This window comes from Rhinolophus ferrumequinum, chromosome 19, assembly GCF_004115265.2.
Source record: "Rhinolophus ferrumequinum isolate MPI-CBG mRhiFer1 chromosome 19, mRhiFer1_v1.p, whole genome shotgun sequence".
Lineage (NCBI taxonomy): Eukaryota > Metazoa > Chordata > Mammalia > Chiroptera > Rhinolophidae > Rhinolophus > Rhinolophus ferrumequinum.
The window spans coordinates 52,537,584-52,550,227 of record NC_046302.1 but is presented as its reverse complement, the minus strand read 5'-3'; the positions used below and the strand labels follow the sequence as shown (position 1 = coordinate 52,550,227).

The 12,644-nt window shown below is 33.3% G+C and overlaps 1 protein-coding gene across 2 annotated transcripts in view; it reads left to right on the top strand.

Moving 5' to 3' along the window:
- Positions 1-7,827: 7,827 nt before the first annotated feature.
- CDH19 (cadherin 19) overlaps positions 7,828-12,644 on the top strand; it is a 55,421-nt gene continuing 50,604 nt past the window's right edge. For both annotated transcript variants that reach the window (XM_033135609.1, XM_033135608.1), the window contains exon 1: positions 7,828-7,998. The gene's annotated coding sequence lies outside the window, so the exon portion shown is untranslated. The remainder of the gene's footprint in view (positions 7,999-12,644) is intronic.

The window sequence follows — 12,644 nt, the reverse complement described above, 5'->3', positions numbered from 1 at the left end:
GCTCAAGACCAAGTGAGGGCAAGGAATACACAATTGTGAGCAAATTCTTGGTCAATACTACTTAATTGCTTTAACAGAATCATTGATTTTGAGAAGGGAAGATAAACAATAATATGAATTGAAGAGCTGTCACTGCTCTGGCACCGTCACACCGTCCCTACCCTTAGCTACCTGTCTAGGCCTTTTCATGTCTAGGCCCCAGGAAGGAGACTGTGGTTCTGAGTCTCTTTGGAAATATTTTACATACTACAATTATGGTGTGTTCATCTACTCTTTCTTTTCTGATTGTGGTTTGATACATAATCTAATCTTTAAAAATAACCACACATCATGTGTTTTTTAGAGGAAAGTATTAAAAAATAATTTGAGCCATGTTTTTATATTTATAATAAGGGCTGGCAGTGGAATTCGACAGCACAGGACTATACAGCGCCACAGAGCTACCGCGACACACAGCTCAGGGGACACATTAATATGAAAGTGCCCCAAAGTATTGGTTACACACCTTTAGCTCTAACCATAGTAACATTAGACAGAGCCTGTGTTTAAAGCAACAAAAGTAGTTTCAGATCTAGGTAAATGGAGCTTAAATGGTTTTTAGTATCATTACTGATATGCTTATATCACAATTTACATAGATTATTGATATCTGTATCCAGATTTATTTTCTATCTGATAATTTAGTAAAGAGGATCATTTGAAAGCAAACCACCTGAGTCTTTTCCGGTCACTCTTGCCTACTCATGTACATTTGCAGCTCCTTAACTGCCCTCTACATAATCTCCAAAGGTAGTAGATTAAGATTACAAGTACTGGTATCGTACTTCCTAAGCTTGAATTTGGATTCTGTCGTTCACTCTCTGTGAACTTTGAGGAGATTACTTGGCCTCTCTAACCTGCAGTCTTCTCATCCCAAACATGGGAAATATATCTACCGAATGGGGCTTTTGTGAGAATTAATTAAAATAATTACAGAGAAAGAATGTATAAGAGTAGCTGAGGTGAAATAATTATTCGTTTGTGTCTTCTCTATCCATAGGTTTATATCATTAATACAAAGATATAGGCAGGTTTCAAGCGTCAGGCTTCTAATCTAAGGTTAATTTAAATTTAATCCAAGATTAAATGGTTGGGCAAAATATTCTGCAAATAACAATTATAAATTCTAAAATTAGAATATACATAGAATATAAAACTATAATAAATGTATATGTCTAATTTGTTATTATTTATGCATTAGCTATTTAAATCATATGAGTGTGAGTGTGTATGTGTATATTGATTTAAAGCTTTAAACATTATTAAGACATTGCATACAACATATTAGAAAATATTTTGGAAGAAACTTATCCAAATGTGTGTGAAACACCTAAAGCAGAGCTTACAGAAAATTTTTATAGTTTTAAATGTTCATTCATGGTGAAAACTCTCAGCACACTAGAAACTGAAGGGAGCATTTTCAAGGTAACCATGAAAACTGAATGTTTTCCTCTTAGACAGTATCATGACAAGAATACCCAGTTTCAAAATTTGTATTACACATTGTACTGAATGTCTGACCCAGCACAATAAGGTATATAAAGGAAATAAAGTATTCAAAGATTTGAAAGGAAAAAAATCAAAATTCTCTTTACTTACAAATTAATCATTTACATAGAAAAACCTAAGAAACCTACAAAAAAAAAAACTATTATGTCTAATAAACGAACTTAAAAGCTTCCAAGATACAATGTCAGGACTATGTAACCATTATAGGTACTTTTAACATAGTGTAATCAAGACCAAATTACAAAACATTGCTGATATAAATTAGAAAGAAGTACAAATAAATGGAGACTGTATCGTGTTCCCAGATTGGAAAAATCAATGGTGTTTTATTTTCAATTACTCCCATATTGATTATAAATTCAATGACATCAATTCCTTAAAACATTATTCCCTTCCCTCCCTGTCTCTTCTATTCTGTTTTTCTTTTTTTCCTTTCTCTCCATACTCAAACCAGATTACCCCTAACTCCTCCACTTCATTCCATTTCCTTTGTCTTTTCTCACATTTGGCCAATCTAGAAACCCGTAGAAAAAACATTCTACTTCTCCCTCTCATTTACCTACAATTAGCAAGTCTTGAAGAGCCTAAATAATAATATCCTGACAATTCATTTTCTTCTCATTTTCATCACCTTTGTGTTTTATTCATTTTGTGTGAGATTTACTAAAATAGACTCATTTGGATATGTTACGTTTGCTGTTGAACCTCACTCTTTCTTACCATTGCCAAAATTACTTTCCACAAATTCAGCTCTAGTCCAATTATCCTTTCCCCAGATATTTCAATGTATTCAGAACTAGGTCAGACACCTCCATATGTATTCTTGTTCTGCTTACATTGTCGTGCTGAACTCCTAACATTTCTTTACATCCACCTAAAATCCAAGAGTGCCAATTTGGGGCATGGCATTAAGATGCCTTCTTTATTGTGGTCCTGAACATACGCTGACCTTTCTTGACGTAAGTAGATCTGCTATTCAGCAAGCACAACGTGAGAGCCATCTCTTTTGGGACTGCTTTCCGGTCTGTCTTTTACACCTTCCATGTGCAAAACATCGATAGAGGAAGCCACATCCTCCTATGTTCTTGGAGTACCCTGTGCCAAATATATCATAACACTTATCAGAGTATAAAAAGAGCAGGGCCCTTTAACTAATAGCAGGCTTCATTCTTGTGGGGAAAGGCCACAGTGGGATTGTTTGATTTGTTTGTTTTTTTATCTACTTATAGCACAGGGCACCGCACAGAGCAACACTCAATAAACTCTCTTTGAAAAAATGGATATTGTACATTCCCTTGCACTCCTAAACATAACACAGCCTGATAGAGTGGAAACTGTATCATACCTGGCATGATATTGACAGAAACTTGAAATCTGGCTGCAGAACATCCGAATTGCATGACATTCTCTGAGTTTTAGTTCCCCTGTGCCTTCTATGAGGATGAAAATAATTGCAACCAACGTATATCCTGATGCCTGACAATGTGGTATCACTTAAAAGGGTCACAGCATCCTTTATCCTACTGCTGCTGGAAGGGATGCCCTGGAGAATTACCACTTACTGCATACAGCACCCTGTACTCCGTTTGTTACGGAAAATTGGACAAGAGATGTGATTCCAAAAGCTAGTGATTATAGGATCATGGCTTATGTACATAAATGCTTTGTCCCTTTAGAAATTTTAACAGGAAAATAAGAAGAGAATAAGCATTGCTTAGTAGAAGTTGAAAATCTGTGACAAAGAATTTGTAGGTGTAACAATCAGACATAAATAAGGTAAATTATGCATAAGCAAAAACTCTGAGGGAAAGAAACGCCATACAGAGAAAGAGGAAAGAAATGACAAAATTTTGTATTAAGTGGAAAAGGAACAGAGAGAGAGAGAGAGAGAAAGGGAGAGAGAGAGAAGCCAAATCACTTCTGGAAGCCTAAAGCGAGAACTGTGAACCCCCACCACAGATATCACTATTCTAACCCCGCATGGCTCTTCCTTTATTTCCACGAAACTCTGTTTAAGCATAACTACAATGAAAGCTCTTGGATTTCCGTGTAACCCAAATTTCCTGACAGATCAATACCTGCTTCATAAATTTGCTGAAATCAAAAAGATGGATGTTGATTTTTACAGGAGCTGTTACCATGTTTTACCCCTTTTGCCATCATGGCCACTGGCATTCTAATCTTAAGACACAAGCTGGGTCGGTTGTTTATAATGTAAGTTAGATCGCATCTACCTTTCTTTAAAACTCCCCAACAGCTTTCCACCTCACTCCCTGTAAAGGCCAAATGACCTCCAGCAAGGCCTGATGAAATTTGTCCCAGTGTGCATAAGTGAGTGCACACACACAGGCATGCACACGCACACCCCTCGTCTGGCTCGCTCCACCCCGTCATAGTGGCCTCCTTGATGTTTCTTGAACGTTTTTGGCTAATGGTTTCATGTGTCCTGAGCTGTTCTTCGGCTAGAGAACTTCAGAGCACGCGCCCCCATCTCATGAATGTTTCTACTCACTATCTCCTCAGTTGAACCTTTCCATATAAAATTCCGTGCTTCCTACCCCATGACAATACTAACTATCCCTCTCTAACGTGTTATTTTTTTCTCTAATGGGTTATTTTGTTTATCAAGTATACTGTATATTTAGCTACTTTGTCTCACCCTTTCTCTGTGCCCCTTCCCTAGAACATGCACTCTGTTTAGATGGGGGCTTTCGTCGGTAGTACCCAGGAGTGTACCTCCAGCACGAAGACAGGTGCCTGGAAAATAGGAGATACTCAAGAATTTCTTGGGAAGGACAAAAAAGGAAACCAGGGAAGGAAGGAAAGGCCTTAGCGTAAGGATTTATATACTTGGTTTTATTGCTTTATGAGTGGTGATTACTGTAATGCTACTACATTAAATTGGTGATTATGTTTTTTAAAGATTGTTTCTTTAACAAATTGTAAGTTTTCTTCAGTAAAGTGGGGAGGGTGTTAGAATGAGTACAACATGGATTTTGGCATAAAAATGTCCCACTGATTATTCAAGAACTGCTGTACTATTTGTCTCTTATTTACTCAAATGTAAAGTGGGTGTCAACAGTTGTTGGAAGAAATGTTGAAGGATTAAATAAGATTATGTAGGTATAACTTATATCCTAGTCCAGTCATTCCATATGTACTATAAAAAGGAATAACTGAAGATTTCCTTTTTTTTTTTTTTTTTTTGCAAAGCAAACCACTCTTAACCTGCCACAACACTCTCTAGTTCACGACCACACATTTGCTGTAAACCATGCAAATATATGCCTCCCAAGAGCAAGCTATGCTGCAACACTATCTATGCCGGGATTCCTTATTATTGAAAATATGGATTTACACAATATAACAAATGAAATATGTCTGAAAGGATAAGCTGTTATTATTTTTTTTTAACAAAACCTAGATTAATTTTCTAGAAATGCTATTTGAAAGCAAGGAGTTTAAACGCTGTTGGATAGTACAAATGAAAACACTTTAAAAAATAGACATTTAAAAAATCCTTAAAACCAAATAGGAAAAGTTTGTGTCCACACAAAAACCTGAACCACTTTATTCGTAATTGCTAAAGCTACAGCAGTTAGAATTTAAATGATAAATCTTCCAAGACTATACAAACTGTTGGCATATTCAGTAGAATGTTTCTTTGCAGGGAACCAAGTTTGACAAAATAGGACTTGGCATTGTTTGAAGTATATGGATTAGCTAGTGTTTTGCTTATTGTTGTTTTTGTTATCAGTATTCATTTTATTTTCTCCTCTTTATCGTTGTGAAGCAGGCTCACTCTTAAAGGAATAAAAGAAAATACCACAAATTGGACTAATAGAAAAGAAAAACATCTAAAGATTATCCATTGAGAAAATCATTTCTATTTTCAGCTTTTTTAAAAGCTATTTTATACATGTTGTTAGTAAATACTGTTGGTTGACAAGTTGATCCAACTACCTCACCCTGATTTGAAGAAATTAGTCTGTTTTTTCACCAAGTAGTTCTTACTCCCAGGTGCAGGAATAGCTTAATGGTTCTTAGTTTTTCTCTTTGGTATAATTTGTTCATATGTGGGATTCTGGCTTGAAGGCTTCTGACTCTTCAAGTTCTCTTTTTTAGCCTGCTGGCAGATGACATTTGCAGAATTCCCCCAGATTGCATGTGAAAGCCAACATTTGTTTACCAGAATGTTTCTGTGTAGTTATGAAACAGCATCTGTGTCTCAGTAACTGTCCGCCCTCCCACACATTAATCTGTGGTATGGTGACTCTCGTGTAGATAGCAGTGTAGTTCATTCTGAACTCTCCATTCATGTACAGTCATGTTCCACGCACTATTCAAAATTTCTTTCTCCTCCTATACTTGGAAAAGACTTCATGGACTTTTCATCCAATAGGATGAAAATGCAATAAAAGTAATCCCTAAGCTTATTTGCTACCTAGACCCATCAGTGCCGTGAAGTCTATGTTTTTGGCTGTGACTTAGGTGGAGAGACATGCTGGCGTCCAGGCTTTCCGTGGTTAGTCACCTCTCATCCTCCAGGGAAGAGAAACATGTTTTAAGTTATGAAGTACTTTGTGCCTGTCTTAAAATCAAACCTAGTCAGTCACTTTACGTAGGTGTTTTATAACAGACCTTCCATTAAATGAAATCACAAATTGCTGTTAATGGTATTCTACATAAAGTTCCCAACTGTACCTTATTTAGAAAATATAATCCTGTCTCACTGTAGTTTTTACAATCCTGATTATCCTTTTAGTAGTATTATAACAGTCAGCATAGCAAACGCTGACCCAGGCTTGCTCCCTTAGGCCCTAACATAAAACCTCAGGACATCAGGTTAAACATACACTCTCAGGTTGGAAAAGTATGATTGCCATCCGAAGTGGGCTGCAGAGTGTGTCTAAGCAGGAAGCAATTTCCCATAAAATGTTAGATTCTTACATAAACACCAGAACATGGATGCATCTTGAGGGCATTGTGCTAAGTGAAATAAATCAGTCACAGAAGGACAAATGCTTCATGATTCGACTTATCTGAGGCATCTCAATGAGTCAGTTTCATAGAAGCAGAGAGTGGAATGGTGGGTGCAGCACTGGGGGCAGGGGACCAATGGGGAGTCACTTTTCAATGGGTACAAAGTTTCACTTACGCAAGATGAGTAAGTCCTAGATATCTGCTGTACAGCCTTGTACCTATAATTAACAATTCTGTATTATACATTTTAAAATGTGTGAAGAAGTTAGATAGCATGTTTAGTGTTCTTACCAAAATTAAAAAAATAAAAAAGCTTATAGGACAAAGCTTATTTTTGTTCGGGTTGCTGCATGTTCCAGAAACATCTAACATTTATTTAGCAAATGGGAACCAGTAAAATTTGTTTTTTATGAATTAAAAAATGAAGTAAGCATAACTCTGGCATCACATGATCTCTTTAGTTCTCACAGCATTAGTTATAATCTTTTTCCTACTCTCCTTCCCTTACTATGATAGAAAAGCAATGAACATGCATATAGTTCCGATATTGAAGGACTTAAGTATATTTCTGAAATTTGAGGGTGTCTTCTTATAATAATTACATGTGTAACCCTTAACAGATTAAATTTTATAGACATCAATTATAGTTTTAAACATTGTTCATATTTATCAACATCTCTCTGATTTGGTTCAAAATTTATTTTTAATGAAAAATAGCTTTAAAAAGCATAGAACTTAATATTGTGTATTTCACAGTAAATAACAAGTATTTATAATAAAATCTAATTATAAATTTAATAAAATAAGTATATTTAGGTAGCAAATAAACCCAGGAAAAGAGGAGGATTCCAATTTAGACCTTGCCTTTTCTTTCTGTCTTTGCCTTGACTCCTGAGCAGAAAGACTGAATTGAAGCAGCCAGAAGGCATAGACACACCACGGAAAAGCCCTTCTCTTTTTAGTAACTTTTGTGCCTACTTTAAATTGATCATTTGTTTCATCAGCTAATCCCCGAGCAGAGGGCATGTCCTTGCCACTTGTAGAATTCTCTTACATAAGTTGAATTCCCTCCTTATCACCTCAAGCCAATAAGTACTTTATTTTCTTTTTGCTTGTTGTTAGGAAAAGGGGGAAAAAAATAATCAGCCCATGCTGTTTGCTGGTGCTTGTGTGCATTTTAATCCCAGACTATGCGCGGACATCAGAGTGACCTTATGATATTTTGCACAAAAGGCTCAGTGTTCACAGCTTTAGTCAGAGAACCCAAAATAGCAGTCAGTAAGCAGTGACATACTGAGTGTCGTGGTACTGAGAGCAGAAGCGTCTGTGACTGGGACGCATGTGGCTCCTGGAGGTCTGAGGAGAAGCCGGTGAAGCAAAATAGGAACACTCTCTCCTACTATCTACTATCCCTCAGGTGTTTAGTGCAAATTTTGAATTTCAGAACTAGAACTGGAAGATACACAGGTAAGAATGTGAGAATCAAGCATATGTTAAATTAGATAAATGATCTTTTAATGAATATAGGGCCAACAAGTACTTGAGGAGCTCTTTGCTAGTTCAAAAGGACAAAAAAAATCCTAAAAGTTTTATAGCGATGACATGTATATTGAATTTTTTCTAAAACAAATATTTGTGAGAACAAATCGCCATCTGTACAATTCAGGTTGAGGAAAACAAAAGTTGCTCATAACTAGACATTTAAAATGTTAATTTTGTTGGTAGGACTGTATCACTACTGCGTCTTTTTCTGTCTCCAGAATTTTGTTTTTTTGATTTACTATACATTTACTTCGGTATTATCAGATGCTAGGAACAATGAAGTCATCAACCTTAAAGATATGAGAAAATTGTTTATTTATAGGGTAAATATTTTCATATAGCAAATAATTTATGTTTTAGAAAATGATATTCAGTGTGGAGCTTTCCGCATATCTGGATAAAACTAAATGTTTCTTTGAGGCACAATCTATTATCAAAGCTGATATATAATTACTTTATTTTCTACCTCTTTTGTCTATCAAATTTTCTATCGATATTCAAAAATTCTTCAAACAAAAAAGTTTAATTCCTTAATTAATAATTAAGTGTTAATAATTAATAATTAGTGTTATAATAATAACACTAATAAAAGTAAATTATTGAACATGTTATGAACACAAACACATTCATATTCAAACATGTACACACATGAATGTATAATATATCTATTACATGTAATAGATCAACTATGAAAGACATAAAAGTGTAGGTTAAGAAAATGCAAAATGTGAAGGACATTTAATATTGTTTCAATTTAAATTCATTACAAATAATTTAGGTTACTAATTTTAATGAAATATTTCAATGTAATTTTGCCATAGGTATTTAGTAAATCTGTAACTACCATATAAAAATGCATATACATGAAGATGTGAACAAAAATATCTAAATTGATGGCAAATGTTTTCTTTAGATTATGTAAATTTATACTTAGCTCTATTAATGCATTTTTTGAATTAATATATCTATAGAGAAGACATTATTTATATAGACATTTGCAAATTTAGTAATGTATATTTTGAATGTATTTGCAATAACAAATAATAAAATAATATACATCCGTATAATATTTTTTATTAAAATTTCTAAGTACTTTAGATGTTTAAGTGTGATAAGTATGCAAATATACATGCTGAAAAATTTTTATTTGAAAAAGCTGAAAGGGATTAAGAAGTACAAACTTTCACAAACAACATAAGTCACAAGGATGTAATGTACAGCATACAGAATACAGTCAATAATATAGTAAGTTACTAATATAATATTATGTCAACCATAATTTAAAAAATAAATTGAAAAAAGATTTAAATAAATAAAATATTAAATTTCAATGTAATGTGAATATTTCTGATTCCCAAATTTTGCAACTAATAGAAGTATTTTGAAAAATGAATAAATATCACTGAATTAAGTCTAGAATTATTCCATTTTAAAAATAACCAACCTATGAAATCTAGAAATCGTCAGATTTCTGATTCTTTAAATCTGTTTCCTACTTTACTGAGTCTTTAACAATGGTTGAAATGTATCAGTTTATTATTTAAATTATATCTGCATTTTATAGTCTCAATTTTAGTAAAGTCATTTACTTGTGTCTTAATGAAATATTGATACTTTTCACTCTGTCTCTCCATCTCTCTCTCTCTCTGTCTCTCTCTCTCAGACACACACACACACACAGACACACACACACACACACACACACAATTTGTAAGTCTTAAAACATGTATTATCTATTTATATTCTTTGTTTTGTTTTGCTTTCCCCTTTGGAATGTTTCCAAAGTACTTATCTCCAGGGTATATCTTTTTTATTAATTCAATTAAATCACTGTAATTTGAAGATGCTTTAAAATGCTGTGCACAAATGCATTCTTAAGAATTGTTAATATTATTTTAGAAATTTGTCATAATATATCTACATATAATTTGATAATGGCATACTATAATTATTTATAAATGGATATTGAATTTTTTGCCACTCATGGTCTTAACTTGTACCACTTAAATATTATGTTATATTTCAAGTATAATAGAGCAGTACTTAACATGCTATTGAGCAGTAATACAATAATAATACATGTGTTTTTATATGGTTTATAAGGACCTATTGTTTTTTCCACATATCTTTCTTTAGATTGCTGCTGACAGCTCACAGATTTGAGAAATGATTTACTTTTACCAAAGTGACCTGAAAGATGTTTGACACATTTTTAAAAAAATCAAAACTGTTAGAGTTTGTTACCAACTCACATCAAGACTCATTGAGAAAATCCAGCTGAAATCTAAAGCCTGACTTTTCACAACTCAGAACAAATCAATTTCTTTTTCAAATGATGCATGCCCTCTTGCAGATTCTGATATGATCTAGTAAGAGAATTCTTAACTCACTTTCAAAACTGCTCTAGATTTAGTAAAACAAATGTTTTGTCAGAAATTTGTTGAATTAGTTAATGACATTCAGAATCATCAAAGAATGCCTTAATATTAATTAAATCAAAGTGTATCAGTTTTTATAGACTCTGCTTTGGCATGCAAAGTCAAACAAAAACAAACCCACAAAGGCAGACAACTAGTTGGGGGTTACCGGAAAGGGAGGGGGGCGGGAGGTGGACAAAACAGGCCACGGGGCTCCACTGTATGGCGATGGATGAAAACTACACTTTTGGTTTTGAGCACAATGTAGTGTATACAGATGTTGCATTAGAATGCTGCACACCTCAAACTTACATAATGTTATAAACCAACGTTACCTCAATAAAATCAAAATTAGAAATGTCATTTAGGACAGTGCCTTATCAACGTATAGGATCAGTACATCCACACTTTTTCTATTCATTCTAAGAACTTATATGGTAAATGAACTTTGATAATTTGCAAGGTAGTATATTAAAGTGGAAATAATTTTGGCACATCAGTTATGGCTTAAAATAACCTAGGTAATTTTCTGTAAGTGCAAAATTTAGAACTGTCATTCCTACGGAAATGAGCAAATTATACATAAATCATAGGAAAGAGAAACACCACTATTTTTCTGACTTTAAGTTGGGTTATAGCTAAATTGTATCCAAGAGTTTGCCATCTATTTTATTCTTAAAAATCTCTGGTGGAGAGTCTAAGAGTCCTTTGATAAAGAGATAGTAGAACCAAATTCAGAGACAAATATGAGATGATACTAGAACATTAAAATACATAGAAAATAACATAGACGCATCTTTTTTTTTTAATTTTTAATGGTATTGTTGTTTGTCATTAAGCACATTTTTCTTGATGATGCTTGGAATTGCTCTTGAATTAGTAAAGCGAAATATAACCCATTTCCCATAGGGTTAGACAAAACATAAAGAGGCCATAACATCACTTTTCAGTTGGGCATAAATCCCCTCCTTGTAAATAAGATGATTTTTCTTAGGGGTTGTATGAGATACTGGTTTCTCTTTGCTTATCTATTTTCTCTCTTTCGTCAAATGTCTATAGAATATGCCAGTTCTATAGGCATTTCAGAATTTTATTACAAATGTATTGGTTATTAATAAATAAGCAAATGCCTTTGCATAAACACATACATGCATACACATATTTGTGTCTGTATATTTTGTCTATTGACAAATTACAAATTTATATGTATGCTCATTTGATAATTTTATGACAACACAAATTATTTGTTAAAATGCTGTGCCATTTTATCACGCGTGTATTTAATGAAGTCATTTATATGAAATTTAATGTAAACTATTTAAAAGATATGAAGTAATATTGTCATTTTTTTTGTGTGTGTTTAAACTAATGTTTAAAGCACACAGCTCTTAACTCATGAGTTTAATTTTTGTGAGATTATGTGAAATTGTATTATAAAGGTACCATTGAGACTTTGTTTTATAGGGGAAAAAAGAATAAGCAGAACATGTTTAAAGCTATACAAGTATATGTATGTATGTTAGTTAAATATTACAAATCTCAGTAAGATATTAATTAACTGATTTCTGCATATTATGGGGGAAAAATGGTGTTAGGGTTGCCAGATTTAAAAAAAACAAAATGTTATGTGAGGAATTCATATAAGGACATCATTCCTTTCTACAGAATATAGTAACTCTCCCTATCCTTCAACAAATTGAAGTCGTTCATAGTTCATATAACTAAAATTTTTAAGAAAAAAGAGACATTTATTTGCTCAATAATTTCTTCATTCATGCATCCAGATTATACTGAATACTGCTACATTTAAGTACTTTTAAAAAAGGCATATTTACCCTCTCTGGCATCAATTACAAAGGAATCAAAAACTTATAGGAGATATCCTATCTTTTAAAATCCATTTTGTATCTCAAGTTAACTATATTCATGATAGTTTTCCTTCCTTCAATTTGTATGCATTTTTAACCCACCCTGTCTCTTGGACATATGCTTTTACTGTTTTCTAGATTTAAAAACATACCTGTTTTAATTTTTTTCTATATGCATTTTATTTGGAATTTTAATGATACTCAAACTTCTTAATTTGGGAATTATACTATAGGAATTTATTTACTATATAAGCATGCCATTCATCTTAAAGGGATTTAAAGTGTT